The sequence below is a fragment of the Bactrocera oleae genome, chromosome 2 (assembly GCF_042242935.1).
Source record: "Bactrocera oleae isolate idBacOlea1 chromosome 2, idBacOlea1, whole genome shotgun sequence".
In the NCBI taxonomy this organism is placed as follows: domain Eukaryota; kingdom Metazoa; phylum Arthropoda; class Insecta; order Diptera; family Tephritidae; genus Bactrocera; species Bactrocera oleae.
The window spans coordinates 14,008,905-14,030,972 of NC_091536.1; the positions used below are offsets into that span (position 1 = coordinate 14,008,905).

At 33.6% G+C, this 22,068-nt stretch overlaps 1 protein-coding gene across 2 annotated transcripts in view; it reads left to right on the plus strand.

Annotated features, from left to right (window-relative positions):
- alpha-Man-IIb (alpha-Mannosidase class II b) overlaps positions 1-22,068 on the plus strand; it is a 46,223-nt gene that overhangs the window by 16,946 nt on the left and 7,209 nt on the right. The window contains exon 1 of one of the 2 annotated variants that reach the window (XM_070109490.1): positions 3,807-4,425. The exons of the other annotated variant lie outside the window; for it this stretch is intronic. The gene's annotated coding sequence lies outside the window, so the exon portion shown is untranslated. Of the gene's footprint in view, positions 1-3,806; positions 4,426-22,068 lie in introns of those variants that run through there. 2 annotated transcript variants of the gene reach the window in all.

Here is a 22,068-nt window from a genome sequence, read left to right on the forward strand (position 1 = left end):
CGTTATACAAAATTTCCAACGGCGCAAAAAAAATTTCCTCCACTGCTGCAGTGATTCCGACTTTCTCTCAAAATTTCACATTAGGTGTGCCCCTTAATTGGGATATAAGATATGTTTTCGACATTCGTCTCTCTGTTTACTTCAATGTATTCTTATTTTTCCAAACAAAACTGATATTATAAATATATTTGTTATTTATTTTCATATCTTCTGATTTTTGTAATAATGTAAAATGAAAATAAGTATTTAAAAATAAGCGAGAGCAAATCTTACAAAATCATTAATAGCATCATGAATTAGGAGCACCAATATACTCAAAATTGGTCTTATATCTAGGGTAACAAAACAACTGTAGACCTGTGTAATTATATTTAATTGACCTTTTAAAGCTTATAATTGTGTGCTTTTAGCCTTTTAAATTAATATTATTAAAATCTCTTATCGAAAACCAATTTATTTAATTAAATAATAGTTTTTAATGCTATGAAAGTTTATGGAAATTTTCAATTTCATATCCTAATTCTAAATTTATCATTCTCGTTTATTTGTTCATATCGATTTCCTTTGATTCGTGATTTTTAGAGCTTCTAAAAGTTATCTTTTAAGCTTTTTGGCTAACTTTTATTTACGAAAGTACGAGTTTTCAAAATAAAAATATTATTTTTCTCTATAGATGTTGCTACACGTTAAGAAAAATTTCTGAAACAAAATATTAAATTATCTTAAAAAATAGATATGTTAGAGGTTCTGAAATATGAAAAATTCGGAATTTTAAGAATTAAAGAAGAATTAGATCTTCAAGCAATTTATACACAGGTTACGTCGATTGTTTATTAGTAGCTACTTAATATTAACTGTTTTACGTAGCCTCGTACGACGTTATATTCGCGAAAAAGGTAAATAGTTTCCCTTACAACTTTCGTTGTTGATTTACGTGAGTACCTGCCGGCGACGGCCTTACCTCACGGTGTTCCAAAACACAGCTTATCAATACAATGCGTTGATAAGCGCCCCAAACAATACGAGCTATTTGCAAGTATTTATTTGGATGCCAGTGGCAGTGTGTCTGGGTCCACACTACCATCTTGGTATGATTCGAGGCCGAGATAAAACCTCTTCCATTTTCGGGTACGGAACCCAGTTGCTTTTTGCAACTTTATTTTAGAACTGAAAAAACTGTTAGGCTGAATTTTCAGTTCTTCCTGCATTTAGGTTTCAACCACAGCCACCACGAATCTCCCCAATGAGCAGATTGGACCGAAGTCCAAGGGCTTTCTGCTCCCCTTGGTACCAGAAAGTCTCCGGTAAGACTGTGTAGCCGAAACTACTGCCAGTTGAGCAACCCATTACTCAATGACTGGTGACATTTGTCGCTTGAACTTCAAATGTCTTTTTATTTGCTTTTTCATTTAAAGTCTATAATATCAGTTCAAGCAGACTATTATGGCACTATTTCTGACATACTATGCTGATATTACTAAACAAGGTACATAATAACAGTCATAGTGCATTTGGCTTTTAGTCGCCTTTTACGACAGGCATGCCTTACCGCGGGTAAATTCTTACCCCTACCCGCAGGGGGAAGTTTCCCTTACAGTATTTTTCTCTTTCTCTTAAACTGTATGAATGTAGATAGCAGTTATACCACAAAAAGTGGATACGTGTTAGTATAATCAGATTCGCCATGTCCAATTATCATTAATTTTTTAATTGTGTTACACAATTTTTGTTGTTGTTGCAATATTACTACGCTGCATGGTGGTTTCAGCATTCATCACTACTGCTCGAATGTCGTGTTTTGCCAGGTAATTACCTGCAGCTAATTGAATTCAACACACATGTCTGTTGTAAATCACATATCAGATATGGATTTCTGTTTGCCAACAATGCAAATTCTCTTTCACGCGAACACAGACTCTCATACATGTGTATGTAAATAAGTATGTGTGTTTGCGTCGAAATCTATACGCGTGGAATCACGCTCGATTAAACGGCGCGCTGCACCCCACAAAATGTGTAGGACACAGCCTGGCTGTGATATCCTGAAGGACTGATGCGAGCACAATCAACTGACAAGCTGACAGTCAGCTTATAAATTTTATTCAATGGCACTGCATGCACGTACACCCACCGACAACTTAATAGAAACGCTTGTGAAAAAGTTGTTGGCTTCTATCTTGTGAAGCCAAATATTTTATAAACTCTATTTGGTTTGAAATTATTTTAATTACAGATACATACATACGTTTCTTTATCTGTTTTTTATCTCTTTTCTTTTTAATGTTTGATTTTATTTAAATATTGATCAATTTTATTTAAAGCATATACATATTACTTCTCTGTTCACTACATTTAGGCACTGCTCTTTTGTCAAAAAAAAAATTACATGTAAATTTAAAATCAAAGTTTCGAGTTGAATTCGTACAAGAGAGTATATATAGATATGTTTTGCATATTTTAGACCAATTTATTATTCTCATAGTCAAATCTATATTTTATTTTTATCTTAAAAACATAAAACTGTTTCAATACTTTTTTCGTAGTTGGTCTTTTTGAAAACTATTACTTGATTTATACACAGTTTGGATTGCCATTTCATAATGAACAGACATACTCCAGAACAACGTTTGCAAATCGTGCCAATTGACCACGAAACTAATAGTTCGGTTCGCGTGTCCAGTATTCGGTGGACGTAATCGCCCAGCAGAACGGGTAATTCGAGCAACCAAGGATCGGTTTCGCACTATGTTTACTCTAGTGAATAAAGCGCATCCTCAGAGACGACGCCGTACAGTGCGCACCGAAGACGCTATTGCTGCTGTGGAGCAGAGTATCGAATAAGACCCGAATAAGTCCAGACGCCGCCACGGGCAACCCACAAGAAAATTTTGTTCAGAAATGAAACTAATGACCTTTAATGAACTAGTTCTTGAAAACCACATGTCTAAGAAAATACCCGTTAATTATTCATAGAAAAACTAAGACGTCACTAAGACAGTTTTGGACATGGAAAGAAAAATTTCTGCTCCCAAGAAAAAATGACAACACAATTGGGCATGCGTCAGAAGACTTGCGAGCACAGGGTTGCACCACAAATGCTGCCCGTATAGTTTTTTCGATTCGATACTCTGCAACGCTTGGTGAATCGAAGACAATAATAGATTACAATTTTTGCTGTAAAATGTTCTATTAAACCCGCCTCTGTTAGAGGTTGAAACACATATGTAAGTAAAGGTTCAGAGTAGAGGGTAAATACCTCACAATATCGGTATAATATTTTAATTAATGAGCATATCATTTTGTTGTAATTCAAAAAAAAAAAGAACTTGGAACTACTTATACAGTTATGACTGCAAGTATTCTTTTTCAGAATCAATATGTAATCGTTGATCCAACTACAACTTGTCTCTAATTATTGACCCGTGTGTGTATTTACTGAGTTCTTTTGTGACTGTTTACTTGCATCCATACCATATGACACCATGACGACAGTGCTGCAACAGAACTGTAGTGAGCGGCAGCATGTTGCCACTCAGGCAAACTACCAGTAATATTTGCACAATCCACCATTTAAGTGGCAGCAACCAACAATAAACACTGCAATTTTCATGCGCAGCTGCACGACTTACTGTTGCTGACAGTAAAGTTTTGCTGGCGTTGCTGTTGTTCCTGCTGTTTGCTGCCGACTCTACGGACGCGAGTGAGCGCCACACGAGCGCCAAACTGCACACACACACAGGCAACAACCCCAACCCAGTTGGCACAATAAACTGGCGAACAGCGCACCGCTGCCGTTAGTTACTCTCAGTTTCGATTTGTGTGCGAAACACGTCGGTGGTGAACAAGTAAAGTGCGCGCATTCGCTTGCTTACCTCGTTCGCCCTTTTAAATGTTAAATATTTTGAGAAACAATACAAATTTCTACAAAAACTTCTAAGCGCAGTGAAAAAAGGGGAAATAAGCAGTTAAGCGGTCATAATATAGTAATAAAGTAAAAAAAAATATAATGAAATACAAAAACATCAACAAAGGATTTTATAGCAGTGCAAGCGCAACTGTTGAACAGTGTTCTTGCTGTTTTTGTTTATTTTGCGATGAATTCTTGCTTTACTGCGTGAAAAGTTAAAGTTCGGTTGTTATTGAAGTTGTGAAGTACGCCTAACAAGCGCAGCGAAATGAATATAAAAATGATATGTTGAAGTGTAGAAAAACGAACGCAAAAATAAATTCTAAGAACAAAGAGAGCAAGGCAGCAGCCGCAACAGCAGTTGTATTTGAATTTGTGTGCTACTCTTCGACAGCAGCAGCAGCAGCAGTTGCAGCAGCATTCCCTCCAGTCACTGCATAATAGATAGAAAGTAAAAAAACTAATATTCCCTGCAACAGCAATGCAGTTAGATGCCTTACAAGCAACCGATGCATTTGGTATGTACATATGTATGTATGACTGACACACACAAGCTTTTAAACACACACATATGCACATACAAAGTCAAAATCTACATTAAAATAAAGTTTAAACAAACGTTCAAGTAACGGCATCACAGTCCATCTTATGGACGTGCCAACACCAAAAACAACAGTAGTAACAGCAACAAAATTCAATTCAACTCAATTCAATTCTACTTTGTTTTTCATACTTTCAACTCGTTCTCAGCGCTTAATTGTGTTGACTTTGTTGTTGAAATTGTTTATGTTTTTTTTTGCTCGTTTTCTGTAGCGCAACCCCCAATCTTTACCTCCAGCCATTGCTCTTGCACATGGCCAGTGCCGTTGAACTTGCTGCGAACTGTGTTTCCTCGAAATATGCTCGTATGTGTGTTTGTGTGCATGTGTAAAAGAGCAAAGCTGCATATACGGATAATTGTCCAGTTTTTCATTTCGTCGACATTTCAAAATTCCTGGTCTTATTGGGATGTGAAAATGTTTGGTTGTTCGGCTCATCTCAGTATAAGCACAAAGTGGTTAGATTTTACATTAGAATTCTACAAGAGTGCAATTTTCTCCTGAATTTGTTTTGAACTAATCAAAACCCTAATGCTGAGGTTTAACTCGGATGGCAAAATGGTTGCTGTTGTTGTTGAGGAAGAAATGGTTTCCCAAAGTAAATTTGACGAATTCTTCTACTTTTTCAAACAAAATATTATGTTTCATGAATAGCTTTTCATGAAATTCTTTTCTAACGGCAATTCACAGTTCTGAAACGAAAATAATGAAATGAGCTTAATCAGTGGTGTTGTAGAAACTGATAGTTGTCGGAATCAGAATTTAAATCGAACATTTTTTAATGTAGTAGGTGTCACGAATTCGGATATTATTGGTTTGACGTTCGAAACAGAAATTGTATCGGTTTTGGGTGTCACGGAAACCAATTATATCGGTTTTGTTATTAGAAACAAAGCAAGAGGATATTCGCTGACAGTTTTAAAATGCAAGTTAAGAAAATAGTTTATATAATTGTTACGATTTAATTTATCGTTATTTCTATAGGGGAAGACATAAGAATAAAACACAGAATGTCATAATTATTGAGTTTATGGATAAAATCCAGATATTTTAAGAGGATTTACACAACGTAATTTAACACCCAAATACGTTTTTATTTATTCGATAATGTTATATAAATCTATAAAGTATACAAACATACAAGTAAATGTTCAATTTCAAATGCGACTCACCGAGTGGATTACTGTGTTCTTTTACTATCTTCCTTTTAATTTTTTCTTGGCTTTTTTCTTCCAACAAAATAAAAGCTAAAATAGCGGAACTCATTGCAAACTTTAGTAGACTTTACTCAGTATTTAAAATTTATCAAACAATTCCAAATTTATTCATTTGCAAGTTTTGTCACAATAGTAAATAGCTGATTCGAATATTCGTTTTGCATATGTTCGAAAAGACGAAAGTCCAATCAGATTCTGTGACACCATTGAAAATCAGAATTGGTTTGCAATTCTGACAACTACGCAAATCTGTCTTGAATTCCACAACACCCCTGAATATTATTCTTGTACACCTATAAAAGTGAGCAAATTTTTCAAGGAAAACAATAAACTTACCTCATTTGTGCAATATACATATGTATCAACAAGTCGTTTCTACGCCGATTGGGTCTACGTAAACGGAGTGGATCTACTTATATTTATCTGCTATAATGCGGGTAAGGCAAAACTTCCCAGTGTATAGGCGCAAATTCTGGTCTGAATGTTTGTTTTTAAGATCCTCCAGTGTTGCTGGTTTATTGGCGCAAACCTTTGATTGAACATAATCGCAGAGAAAATAATCTAAAGGCGTTAAATCGCATGATCTTGGCGGTCATTTGATTGCGGCATTTCTTGAAGTTAACGAGTCGCCAAACTTTAGACGTAACCGTCGCGCACCGACTTGTTTGAAATAGAGATCGTGCGCGTCGATTTTATTAAATTTCGGAGAAAAAAAAGTCGATGATGGTAACGGCATTTCTCATTTCGAAAGCCATAAGGCCGAATTATGCCACCACACCACAATCCGCGCCAAACAGTAAATGTTTACGGATGCAATTGCGTTTCCTGAATTACAACAGCATTTCACTCACCCCAATAGTGACAATTATATTTGTTGACATAGTCATTAAGCCAGAAATGTGCCTCAGCTGAAAAGATGATTTTTCGATGAAACTCACAGCAGCGCCCAATCGGCAAAGCTACGGCGCTTCAAATTATCTGTCGGCTTTAGTTCTTGTGCCAACACAATCTACTACGGTTGCTGAGCCAAATCCAACTGTGCAGAACGACGTTGAACTGACTGATTCAGATTGGCATTAGCCTGAACGACAGCGATATTTCCTTCACTATGGGCTTTTCTTTGTTGAAAAGGTAGCACACTATCGTGGATTGTTGCATCACCGATTCAATTTGTGTATGATGTGATGAATATTTTATTTCCAAAGTTCCAAAATTTCCAAAGTTATAGCTGTCTGCGTTGACCCAGTTCCAAAAAATAGATCCTTGCGGTGACAATTATAAGTCCTTGGAGATTCGTCTAAAATCAATCGAATAAAAAAAATTAGTTTTATAAATAGATAATCCTGGGCCTAATCAAATCTTTTTTTTTAAATTAACAAAATGGCGGCCTCAGGAATTTTTTTTTTTTTCTAAATTTTTTGGCAATCAATTGGCCTTAAAAAATCGAAATTATTGAAGAAAAAAATCCTTCGATCAGTCCCGAGTTTGTTATGTAAAAGCTGTATAAATTTGTTTTAAGAAAAACGCATTTAAAGTTTCACACTAGAGCTCTCGAGCGCTTTGAAGTGCCCGAGCGCTCTTTGCTTTGAGTTAAATAACTCCAAAAGTAATTATCGGATCAACTTGAAATTTTCAGAGAATATTTTCACGATATTACACTTACCGAAAAGGCAAGATTGATTTTTTGAAAACTCTGACTACCCCTAACCCCTTAAGTTTTTAGTATCCTTCCTCGCGCCTGAATGTTGAATGTTGGGAATTAAAAACAAAAATTGTATACCTAATATTTCCGGAACTTTTTTTGAGATAATAAAAAAGATATTAAAAAAAAAATTAAATGAAAAAACGAATGTGCATTAAAAACGCAACTTTCACCAAACCATATCCTGCATACTATCCATTTTAGTCCATTTTACATTTATTTATTATTTAAATTTCTACTAAGGCCTATATGGCACGGAATATACATACATACTTGTACAAGTATGTATGTATCTACTACACTTTGCTGACTAACAACTCATCAAAAATCAAAGCCATGTACTTAATAAAATAACTTTCAGCAGCAAAGTGCTAACACACTTGACTGGCTGCGCAGTGATTTCTTGATACAGCAGATTGCGGCTCCCCCTTTGCTTCTTTTCTTTGTCACACAATATTGATTGGCTGGCCCTGGTCGGTGTGCTCCTTCTCATTGACTTTATTTAAATAAAGTATATATTTGTTTTTGTATTTCATTTTTCTATTTGTTGCTTTTGTTGTACTTTTTACTTGCGTTTCTCACGTTTTGAGTATTTTTCTCTTTTCTTTTTTGAAATTTTGCTACGTCTGCAAAATGCCATGGAATTTTGTGGCGCACGTGTGATCGAGTTCATTTGCATGTGTGGGCCGCCTTGATTTGTATGACAGTACTAAAGAGCTCATTGCTTGACAGTGAGCAGATACCTATAAATAAATATGTATGTATTGTATATGGGTATGGTTAATTTTCGTTGTGTTGTTTGTGTTTCAAGCGTGTAAGCGTACACGCTCTTCAGTCAGTCGGTTAGGCATTCTTCCCACACCACTGTATGGCGCCGCCGTTTTGTGCTATCGATTTGCTAATAACACATTTGTAGTTGCTTTCATTTATTGTCAACGACAGCGATTTTTTTTTTACGCTGGCCAAACTTTTCTTTTTCATTAATTTATTTTTTCATTTTTATGTCCAATATCGTCACGCTTTGTTATTTAAAGGGTCATTCAGGTGCGATACTTTTGTGAATTGCCGGCAAATGCTCAATGTGTTCGCGTTTTTCTCTCAATAGCGATTGTTAAGCGCCTAAACAAAGTATGAAAAGTATTATATTATAATATCGAATGAAAACTATTTTATTTTTTTTTTATCAAGCTTCCGCCAAATTATTATTGATAGGCTCAATGGGTTGGTTTTTGCTTTCCAGTTGAAATACAAATGAAAACAAAGCAGAGCGGTCCATAGCGACAAAAAATTGATGAATATGTATATACATATATACTCTAAAGCTGTTTGAACTAGTTGCATTGAATATGATGAGTTCAAAAAAGTTTATCAGAGCTTTTTATGATTATATTCAGTGCCACCAAATGTACGATTGCGCGGGATCATCGCATAGACACCCTTTTCGGTATTGAATTACAGTGATAAATTTGTTCAAATTATTTCAGTTATAAAATTATATATTTATATATTTATTGAAGATTAAAATTTAGCAGGTTTGGAAAATCCAATTGTCAAATTTTAAAGTACGATAGAATGTTCAGCTTTATTCATTGTTTACTTTATTTGTAGCCGACGTTTTTGTGAGCTTCATTAAAAGAAATGGATCAAAGAATTTTTTCGTGAATTCTTGGCCAAAAACAATATTGTAACGTTGCACCAGTCTCCATATTCGCCAGACATGGCTCCTTGTGACTTTTTCCTATTTCCAAAAGCAAAGAGAACCTTAAAGGGCCGTCGTTTTACAAGCATATATGACGTTATAAGCATAGCTGAATTAACTAAAGTATATTCCAAAAATCAAGTTTGAGAAGTGCTTCGACGATTGGAAGAAGCGCTGGCATAAGTGCATAGTATCGAATGGGGACTATTTGTCAGGCGACACATTGTTGTAGACAAATGAATAGAAAATTATTTTAAAAACGAAATTTCCCGTTTTTTTTTAAACATCTATATATATAATATAAGTATACTAAGATTATAAAGAGAAAAGATATGATTGTTTGTTTGAACCCGGTGAACATGGGTTATATTATATTTTCAAACAAGTTAGGGATCCATACTAAAGCTTCTATTACACAACACTATTATCAAAACCGACAAGGAAACTAACTATCTCCCAATGAAATTAGTATATAGGTACTTCATGAGCGGATGTGGATTTTGTAAATGCATGTTTGAATATTTGTGTATACATCTGTAAATATCGTTTTGGCTTGCCTGTGAGCTAAATATTTAAGTCGCCAGCAAATAGACTGAAATATTAATGACACTTCATATGCGACATGTGACTGACGCGTCTACAAATGATATTATCTGCTGTTGATGGCAGCATAATATTAGATATGTAATAATTAATTATGTGTTTATTGCTTCCAATACCATTCCAATATAACTAATTGTGTTTACAAGTGCAAATGTCTATGAATATATAACGGTATGCAATTTCAAACCATCACACATTGTTGTTGCACTCACTCTTACAACACGATTTCGTAAAGGTAATTATATCCAACAATGAAGTGTCAACCTGATAGTTGGCGAAATTCTCCATTCACCTACTTTTGCTTTGAATATAAATATGATCATATACGAGTATAAGAGTATACCATACATGAGTATGTATAAACATTTGACTGTAAGTATGTTATTATCACATGACATTAGCAACCGATATAAATGGGAATTTTAATGAAGAGCTCTTGCTATTTTGCAAACAAACGCTATTTTTGTAATATTTGTAATTAAATAATAATTACAATACATTATCAATTCGCAAATATACTCGGACTTTGAATTGATTGGTTTCTTAATCAGTCAGAAGTGCAAACCTATCAATCAAATTATTATTATTTTAACGTGGCAAGCATAGAACCTAATTTGTGCAAGATATTTGTAATGGCATGGCGATTTTTCGCCTATAATACGTTAGGCTCAATAACGTCCCTTTTCCTAAAAAACTTACGATTCGAAAAACCATCTCATAAGAAGGTAAGTTCTGTACCATAAGGTTCAACATTTGAAGCATATTATTATAAATTAAAAGAGAAGCTTTGATTAACCGCACCCAATATGCCTTACTATTATAAAAGGCGGCCATCAGCTTAGACCTATAGATCTTAAATCATATGGAGTCAAAGGAATCTTTTGTAGATACTCGCTCAAGTTGCGGTCTTCCATAAAAAACTAAAATTCATATTTGCTGTCGCATATAGAGTATACGCGAAAACATACGAACTTAGAGAAGCAGAAAATATATTTCATAGAAAGATCAAGTTGTTGTAGAGTCAAAACTTCCTTACCTTCGGAATATGAAGCAACCGAATTACTTAGTATATTACTTTTGCATATTGTGGGTCGGGTTATGAAGAATTGAGTCGAACTACCCACATACGAGCATGACGCTAAAAGTTATTTTGATTGCGCTTCAAACCAAACCATCAAAAACCGACCTTTTCGCCTAATTTTCTTTTATAGAGTTCCAGTTTTTAAAAATTACTATTGGGTTGGCAACTAAGTTATTGCAATTATTATTACTAATTACTATACACATCCAAATAATAAAGCTTACGTAACGATCTTTAATTAGTCAGAAACGTTCTTAACGTTTTTTTTTTTATATCAGTAGGAAGTTAGCTGTAATCTACCACGGCAGACATCATTGAGTTCATCCTAAACAGGAATCTGTCCTGGAAGCCTAATTATGCTAATTTTATAAAGAGTGTAACAGGGTTATACTATGGAGTTATACGAAATCCATTCATAGTTTTTTCTAGTATTTGATTAACAAAATTTCTTTGGCCGAAAGGTTTAAATTGGCGCAAAAAACTCATACTCGTCAGACAACATCATCAGCTTTAGTATAGAACATTCATAAAAGCCTGCGTGATGAACCGTACTAATGCTAAGGAATAAAGTTCAAGCACTGAAAAGCCCAATCCAATCTAGAAGAAAACAGAAATCACCATATACAATATTTGAATAGCGAAATTATTACTAGGAAGATAAAAGCGTAAGTATTGGCTCTGGCGGTCACTGAGCCATCAGGCTCTAAGCATAATTGATATTTAGAAGTTCGAATACATTGAGTACTGATTTAAGACTCAAATTTTATGCCGGCTTCGTATGATTTTTGAATTTCACGAAGCTTAATGACAGAACTAAACTTCGATCATAGGATTATACGCTGAGCTACTGCTATTAGTTAATATGATTTTTTTAAGCACGTCTGAAGCTTAGAAAACTTTTGCATTCTACCAGTTTTAAAGCAGACTGGAGGCAGAAGAGATATGAATTCGTTTTCACTTCCCAATATAATCATCTACCATATCAAAATACTTTGAGCTCAAGAACACAAGCTCAGTTCTGCATATTATTCAAATTATTCAAGTGCTACAATATCATAATTGCTACGATTTTATGATGAAGCCGTAACAATAATGGAAATCCATTAAAAACAACTCAAAGAGGCTAGCAAAATACATACATATGTATGTATATGTGTGTACTAGTATATGCACAGCCCAACTCTGCTCCTGACCTGCATAAATCATTTTCAAATTGCACGTCTCCATCAATCCATTCTTTCGGTGCATCTATCTGTTTTGCCGACTAAATGGGTAATTTTAATGCCGATTCAGCAATTAAATTTGAGTCGAGTGTTGCTACTGTTGCACGCCCGCCAGGATACTGTCTGTACTTTAAAACAACAAACACTATGACTAAACAGCTTAGCCAGCATCGCATCGCATCGACTGAAGACCACCAGAGGTGCAATTGTGCGGCTATGCTGAAATACTGCGCCCGGCTTATTATTGTGCAGCGTAGTATTAATGGACTGCAAGAGAATTAGCAAGCATTTAGTTGATATGCACAATCAGTATATACACTTTATGTATACATATGTATATGGGTTTGTTTTAGTGTATATCGACCGTTGGTTTAGCTGGTATGTGTCGAATGGGTGGCCGTTGTCGTTTAGTGGTACGCTTGCGTAATTGGTAATATCACGCTAATTAATCCAAATCGTAACGAAACGTTTTTTTTTTTTTTGTGGAAAGTGTGTAAATTGGTTTCAGTGGCAGAACGTAAAGGGTGTTATTTCAGACAAGTGGTTTTCATGAAGAAATAAAACGCATATAATTTAATGTTATGGCCAAAAATTTAGCTTTATTATAAATATAAGAGATTTGCTATTATGTTTTAAAAATTATTATTTTCGAATAAATTCCAGTCGGGGGGTTTCCCTTCACTTCCAGCAAAATATGCTCGTTGAATGAGGACTGCAGGAAAGCACAATCCAATTTCGAAAATATTGAAATAGTTGCAGTTAACTTTAATAGATGTCTCTCATATTCCACAAGATATGCCGTAAAAAATTAATTGGAGGAATCCGGCAGATTATATTCGTATACGTACATAAGGGTAAAATATAGACCAAATTCAGCCCGTTTTGGAATAGAGCTGCCTCATAACCGGGTAATATAGGTGTGGTTGTGGGCCGAATTTGCACATTTTTAAATATTATATTATAGGAGTTTTGTAAAGTACGTTGTTTGGTTTAACTAGAAATGTGTGGGTTCATCTAATGCTTCTATAAGCTTAATACATACTTTCTGGCGTTAGAGAGTTTAGCTCTTGATCATATACATATGTATGTAGGTGCGACACACAAAAAGATTATAATAACATTTGACCCTTTGGTGAGAGTATATACATATATATATATATATATATATATATTATTTTTAAATTTGTATGTTTTGTACTAAAGCTTTGCATTCTCCAAAAATTATAAGTGGAAGCTTTTCGTTAGTATATCCAAAAATATACTTATATCCTTATCCGATTATAACTATATAAGGTTACGATAAGTGAATGCAGCAAGTTTCGGTTACCTATGATTACACAGCCATACATGTTTCGGTGTAAACATACTTGTACATATACATTCGTTTATACTTAATTACCTAAGCCACTATGCGGTTTATGGTTACAACTGATGAATTCCCATGTTGTTGTTGGTTTTTTTTTTGTTTTTGTTTTCTCTAGGCTTAGGTTTCTTAAAATATATGTGAAAAATTTTAAAACAACATAACGGTTGGATTTCCTTTTTAGTAGAAGCGACCTACAAATTTCTTGAATGCTTAATGTCTCTCCATTTCAGTGAAAAATGCCACAAATAGCATGGCCATAATTGTAGTGAAGTAAATTTTTTATTGTAGAAGAATTAAAATTTTTATTTATGAATATATAGTTTAATTTCCTGATTAATAAATGTTTAAAAACCAAGAGCTAGCTTTAAATCCGTATAATCTGATAATTTTTGTCTTTATAAAATGACTGGGCACAAAGTTCCTTTCCTAACAAAAAAAAAAAAAAAAAAAAAAAAAAACACGAAAAAACATAAACTTCGACTGGACCGAAGCTATAAACTTTCACAAGCGTATTTTTTTTTTAGCATAAAAGCATCTCTATTCTGATTTTGATTGATCAATTTGAATGCCAGCTACCATATATACTATAGTTGTACGATCTGATATGTTCGAAGATTGTAAGCTTTGCCAAATTTCGTGAAGATACCTCGTCAAATAAATAAGGTTTCCATATTAGAATTTGGGTTTAATCGGCCAGTTTTATGGCAGCTATATGCTAAAGTAGTCCGATCTGAACAATATCTTCGAATATTGTAGCGACCCTTCGGATAATAATTCAAATAAAAATATTTTCATCATCAACATTCAGTGTCATTATGTGCATAATGCCTCTGCTGGCACTAATTAAATTCGAAATAAACACTTTGGCGCACTGAAAGCCGTTCGCTTTTAAGCTCTTGACTGCTTGTCAATAAAAATTCAAAAGCTTGGTGATTTTTTGTCGTTGCTACGATTTTAAAGAGTTGCTGTATTAGAATTATGTTTACTGGAAGTGACAGCCTATACAATGTTGTTGTTGTTGTTGTTTTTATTGTAGGTTCTTTCACTTCCGTTTTTCGTTTTCTCGCATTTTACCAACGATGTCGCATCAACGCTTTTTGCAGTTGAACGGTTAATTTGTTATTGTTTGCATAATACACAGTTAGCTCAGTGTGCTAGTACGTACGCTGTGACATTCGCCAACTCGGACGTAGGTAATTTATTTATTTATGTTTTTCTTCGTTTTTTCAATTTTCTTCGAACAAACGTTGTGAAAAATGACGAAAAATGCAGTTACAATTTACATGAACTTGGCTCGTTGGCCAACTGGCCATGGCAGCAGCAAGCAACACACTCAAAATGCCATACTGCAACAAACACATGCACATTGTTGTTGTTTTTGTTGTAGGTGGTAGTCACACTGTAGGTATGGTTAACAATGTCAGCTCACCGTGACGAAATTACTACCAGTCGGCCAAGCAATGCTTCGACAACAAGCCAACCCAGTTGCATGCCCCAAAAACCGTTGCAAGAACAACAATCATACCATAATCATGGCAATAAAAAACACAAAAGGAATAGTAAAAATTATTTTGAAAAATTATTTATTTTGAGTTGTTTCTGTTGTTGTGAATTTGTTTTTGTTATCCACCAGCGGAAAATTCATAAACGTTTGCATAGTCAAAGCCATCATTTATTTGTATCCTACGTTCTAGGCGCCACTCTATTTTTTATCGCTCAATACCTGCTTCACCCGCCGTGTATAGCCGGAATATGCCGTTTTATATTTTTTATACCCTTGCAACATATTGTGCAGAGTAAAAGATATCAGTTCATTGAACGATTGCTTGGAACATCATAAAATAAACCAGATAGATATCAGGTTATATACACATAAATGCATATCAAAATGATCAGAATGGCGGTACTAATTGTTTTCGTCAGCTGTTTAAATGAAATAAATCTAAAAAAATTGACGAAGTTCGGTTGAAATCACTCCCAAACGTATATATGTATAAACATTATTTAGTTTTACTGATGTAGCTGTGTACCAATAACGCTAACATCACATTAAATGCGGAATGTTATATTAGGCCCATACATAAGTCATTAGTGAAGTGAAATTACATCATCCATCTCATAAACTTTTCGACCAATGTGAACAAATTTCGTATACTATGTATGTATGTAACGACAATTTCTATACTATAAGTTACTTTTAATGGATTAAAATCAACCTTAAAACGGAAAGAAAAACTCTATACATTAAGGGACCGTTTTTATATAAGGAATATAATTCCCAAAAGTTAAAAAAATCGCACATACTTCACGAAAATCTTAAAGTCATTCGAACAATAATTAATATTGTTTTTAACTGTTCAATAAATATATTGCTGATGGACAATATATGGCATATGAATAAAATTGGTTAAGTAAGTGATATGCTTTTTTGAATTTGGTTTATATCCTTCAAAAGGAATACATACCTTCAAGGCTATTTCTGACGCGCTCTTCCAAAAATTCATTAACCGTTCTGAATTGGCTTAAAATTTGCAAGGTCTCCAATTTGTTAGAAAAAAAAGGACCATATAAAAAATATAGAAAATAACTCGTTCAAGAAACGAACTCAACATAGTTGTTTTGATCCCATCTAATCTTACTTACTCCTTACTTATTACCCTTAATTGCTATAGCATATAGCTGCCATACAAACTGAACGATGGAAATCAAGTACTTGTAAGGAACCTTTTGTATTTGTGAAGAGTATTATAGCTTCGGTTTAACGGAATTTAACGTTTTTTCTTGTTTTTAATTTGCTTGCAGGGAATTGTTATTTTATTTTACTAAGCAAAGGGACATGCTGCAATGCTATAGCAATCCGTTCTAAACAATTTCTTCGGAGATTGCCTTTTTTGAAAACCTATATCGGATTGCGGAAAGACATCTCATTAAATGAAAAAGTTTTCCAAGCAAGCACTTGATTTCGACTGTTCAGTTTGTATGGCATATATGTATATAATGTTATAGTGGTCCAATATCAAACTTTCGGAAAAGAACGGGTTAAAAATTTCAGATCGATATCTCAAAAACTGAAGGACTATTTCGCGTATATACAGACAGACGGACATGTCTATATCAACACAACTCGTCACGCTGATCACTTATACACATATATACCTTATAGGGTCTCTGACATTTCCTTTTACGTGTTACAAACAATATACAAGTATATATAAATATTGCTGAGGCGAGTTTATAGCGTCAGCTATTGTAAAATGACGAATTTTAACTAAATTAAAGAGTTTTCAGTGCAAAAACAAAAAAGAATTATAACTTCCACGTTTTCCACAATATTTTTGAAAGCATGAAAATTCGAAATTTTGCTTTTAGAAATTGTTTTATTTACTTTGGTTATGGCTTTTAAAACATAACTGTATACATATGTACGTATAAATTGTAATTTCAGTTGTTATTCCGTGTCACTGGTTTCGCCATGGAAAACATATATACGTACATTTCTATGTATGCAGTATAAAAATAGTGCAGTTAGTTCTAAATTGCTTAGGGAAAATAATTTTTCATGATTGCCATAAAATTTGCAATTGTTTATGACAGGTGTGTTTAGGCTTGATAATTATTGCAAAAAGTTTCTCATGTTTGCTTGTTGGATATATGATAAATTTAATGGTTTTCCTTCAACCTATTTTATTAAAATTTTTTATACAAATATTTGAAAAATTGAAAAATAGATCAGTGTAGATAAGTTTAGAAAGCAAAAATAATGAAATGAACAATAATATACCGGCGATTTTTTAAAAGGGTTAAAAACGGTTTAACGTTTGATTTTCGGCAAAATTACGAGTTTTACAGAAAAAAGTGATATGGCAAAGTTAAAGGGTAATAAAAAGGTCTACAACTTTGTATTCACACCTTTTTTACGTAACCTTAAAATTTATGTAAAAAACTCAAATACATATAATTTTCGGGCCTTTTATTTTTATCTTCTATTTTAATCTATTTAAACATAACGTATTTTTATGATTTAAAATATCAAGAAGGCAACTTTATTTCGACTTAAAATCGAAAAAAGACCTAAATTTCAATCAAAAATTGCCACGTCAAAATATTCGATTTTTTTAAAAACTCAGTATGCTTTATATTTGTTGAAATCTTTGCTTTCTGATGGTATTAAAAATATATACATACATTACTAGGGTACATTTTCTCAGAAAATGCAAAAATGAAATACTTTTTTTTATTTCATCTACCTTTAGTAGTTTTTATTAAGTAGTAGCAGCTGTTTACTGGTATGGTGTCGTTTTTTTGCATTTAACTCGTTACACTACTATGAATTTCTTTCAGTTTTTACGATTTCCAAAGGCTGGTTCACTGGTATAACAATCGAGAATTAAAAGCTGTTTTTTGATGGAGATCGCTATTGGTTTGCAAATTGAAACTTTTAACACCATATCTAATAAAGAAAGTTTAGATTACATTATTTTATATTTCCTAAAAGAAGTTAGGACCGAGCACCACTTCTACAAAAAAAATTAAATTATATATTTGCCCTGTAGAACCGCAAATCAAAATTTTTTAAAGCAATTTTCGACTTGAATCTCGTCATTCAACGTACATAATATAGAACAACTAAGGCTGAATTAAGCCAGCACACGGAGTTTGATAAATTTGCATATTCAATCTTCTTATATAAGAGCACAATATATTCGAATATTAAAGTATAAAACAGTGACTCAGTCTTGCTTTTAGTCTTGGTAGGACTTTACGTATGTAACTAAGTATCAATATGCCCATATCTCCTACATTGTTTTATAATAAATACCGCTATGCCAACAAAATTATGTCAATTTCCTGCTGCACTTATGTACGGACATAAACATAATTAAGCACCTCATAGTGGTTTTACCATAAAATTCTATATCACATCGCATATCACCACATAACCATTTAATGATCATAGATAAGTAACTTTTTTGGTTTTTGTGTTTATTTACAATTTGAAATTAAAACAAACAATACATAACAACTTAATTCGCAGTCGGCTATAAAAAGCCGAGAGCCAACGTAGCATACCGTGGGAGAGGAAAATACTATAAAAGCACGCAACATTGATTGTCGAAAAAGAACTACAACCGGCATTAGGCTGAATAAAGCAATGATAGCAATGATAGCACTGTTACACTGGCGGTCGCAAATAATGGGAAGCTATAGAAAGATCACATTCTGGGAACTAAAAATTCGTAGCGCCGAATAGAAAAAATAATTGACAATATTTGTAGAATATTATTAGAAACAATGCTAACATATTTCTAATATGTTCATAATTTAAAAATCCTGCTTCAAAGATCTCAGCATACAATTTCTATATTTGTTCGTCAAAAACCAAAATTAACGTTCTAATAAAAAATATGGATTCCAAGCACTACTTTTTGGTTTCAGCTTTTTCAAAGTTCTGCGAATTCGCTTTTTTACCAGCTTCCTATGTGATGAAGGAAAGATTTTGCAAAAATATCGGGAATATGCACTTAAGAGTCACGATTCAGGCCCTAATTTTCCTAAGCCTAAAAACTTATATATATATTATATTTTTTTTTTATCTATGCAGTTTTTATACCTTGAACAGAGCATATTAAGTTTACCACGAAATTTTTAACACTCAGAAGGAAACGTCGGAGATCCTATAAAGTATATATTGTATATAAATGATCATTGAAACGAGCTGCACCGATTTAACCATGTCCGTCTGTTTTGTCTTGTTAATACCCGAACTAGTCCCTCAATTTTTGAAATATCGGTCTAAAATTTTGTGCATGTGCAATAAAGTTCTTGTAGGGAAAACTTTTTTATTTGACAAGATATATTCACAAAATTTGGCATGGGTTATTGGCAAAGGCATCGCTACAATTTTCGAACAAAATGTTCAGATCGGATAACTTTTCAAACTGGCCAATCAAACTCAACTCCTTGTATCGAAAACTTATATTTGACGAGATATCTTCAGGAAAAAATTTTGGAATAAATAAATTTAAAAGTTTTCTCAGAAAACCTTTTAACTGTATATAACCCCTTAGACGCATTGTTGTCTTGTATTGATTCAAAAATGTATACACATAAATCTTTTAACTATATTTTAAGACTTAGTACAAGTAAAAATATTTATTTGGAAAAGAGCTACAGCTGATCTGCGGGAGCTCCTTTCAAAAAAGACGTTTTGCCGTGACCACTATATCTCTGAACTGGATAATCTGAAATTAAAAAACCAAACAGGTTTCGTTAAAGTAATGTTAAATCTAGTAATTAAGCGGAGGAATAAGCAAAATACATTTACATATGTACATTACGAAAAAAATTTTTTTTTTTAAATCGATTTTTTGAAAATTCTAACTGTATGTAGCCCCCTAAGACAACGGTATAACCTCCGAAAAATTGTTCAAATTGGACTACTATAGCATATAGATGACATACAAGCTGACCGATCAAAATGAATATAAAGATATTTTATATATACAATATTTTTATACTAGAAGAAATTCAACTGTATAGGGTATTATAGTTTCGGTGCAGCCGAAGTTCCGTTTTTTTCTTGCTATTTATTGTCTTATAGAAAGCTTGTTAAATATGCACGTGAGTTAAATAAAATAAAATTAACCTTTTAAAAGATTTAAATATAAGCCGCGTACTGAAAAAATATTTAATTGGCTATATTTTTCGAATAGGGCTGCCACTTCTAAAATCTTAAATTTCAATATTATAATGTTCCCCTTGGGTTTCTTTATACCGCGATATACATACATTTATACCATTTATATCTACAACAAAAACCTCTTGTTATTTATCTGTGTCCACCACTGTAAAAGTAACTAAGAATGGCACAAAATAATTGCCATTCACGTTTTTAAAACCATTAATTTTATGGTCATACATTTTGACTATAAAGGCACTCAAGTGATAAAACAGGCAGGCGTCCGATCAGCCGGTTCATTGCGTGTTTGCTTACAGCGCTGCCTCAGCTAATGCACTTACACATACAAACACACCAACAACACAGCCATGCTGAAGCGTAAAAAGTCGAATTTGACATTTTAAAGAGTCATTTTAGTGCAATTCCATTTATCAGCGATTGATAGTTTCGCACTTTTACTATTTCACTATTATTTATGTACCATATCCTGTCTAATTCACGAGCAACCAAACTGGCGAATCGACTGCTGTGGCCAGAAAACGCACGAGGGACAACTTTTTATGGATTGGCGGCAGTTCGGAGCTTTCCAGTGCGGCTTGTGAGTTGGCTCGATGGGTACAATAAGCCGTTAAAATTAAATTATCGCGTGTATTGTTGAGACAGTTTTTATTGCATATTCTTGCTTGTTTTTGTTGCATTTCTGCGAATTTATTTGCCCACCGTCAATTAAACAGCAACAGAAAGCTTTAGCGCTGCTGCTACTGCACAGCAGATGGTGGTAATTAAGTGTTAAATAATAGCGGTAGCAGGCAAATGGAAAAAGCAGAAATTGTCAACATTTAATTTGCTTTAATTTCATAAGCAAAAACAAAAAAAAATGATCACAGAGCATCGCGAACAATGCAAATATGGCGATTAAAGAGTAAAAAAAGTTTGCGTGTTGCAAATTGATGGTAAATCATTGCGTTCCGCTAGCACGAAATAAAAACATGCATGAAATCGCAGCGTAAAAAGGTACAAAAGCGCAACTGTGGCTTACTTTCACACACTTAACACTAGTAGACTGCTAGCGAATGCAACAGCAAGTGCATAGAAAACCGTGTAAGTGCAGCGTATTATTGTTGCACGCAATGCCACTAACAGAGAGAGGAGACTAACGAAAGTTAATTCATAGTTAGTTACGCCTTGTGTATAATTTATCAATAAATGTGTACATATGTAACGTGCATATTCAGACTTAAAATCTTTCTATGTTTAATATTAATTATATCTGTACTGATTGATCTGACAGAGGCAGATATGAAATAGTCGGTATTTTCTTAAGAGGGTCAGTCCGTGTGACGGCGCTTTCTTTTTTAATGGTTTTTTTATTTTTATTTTTTTTAGTGAAATGAAAAAACGCAGCTTCCAAATTTTTACTATATATTTATTAAGCCTTTAATATGCTTTAAGCTGTGATTTTGAATTTTGATAAATATTTGTCAATGGCGAGATTTATCAAAATCTCCTAGTTCGGGCGACAGCCACATGTGTGATGAAACTAACAATAAACATTTTAAAGCAATCGAAAGAACCGTTTTTGAGAAATCTTGGACGCCGGTTTAAAAAATGTAGTTTCAAGAAAAACACGTTTGCAAATTCAAGTGTGTAGGCCACGCGCTTTAAAGACCTAACGTTCTCACTACTGTAACTTTCTAACAATATTCAATTTCAGAAAATTACTTTACTAGCATATTCTATGAATGCTCTAGATTAAATTTATACAAAAAAAAAAACTCGATATTTTGAAACCGTCACACGGGATAACCTCCTTAAATAGTTAAAAAATGTTAGAACATTTAGTGTTTAAAGCGAATTTCAGGTATAAAGGAACAGTACTGTGTCTTCTGAATCCTGTCGGTTAGATTGTATAACACTTTTTCCAGCATAGTCAGCTTTATCGCACCAATAACGAACGGCCAAATGTTGATTACCAACTCGTATCACCTCCGC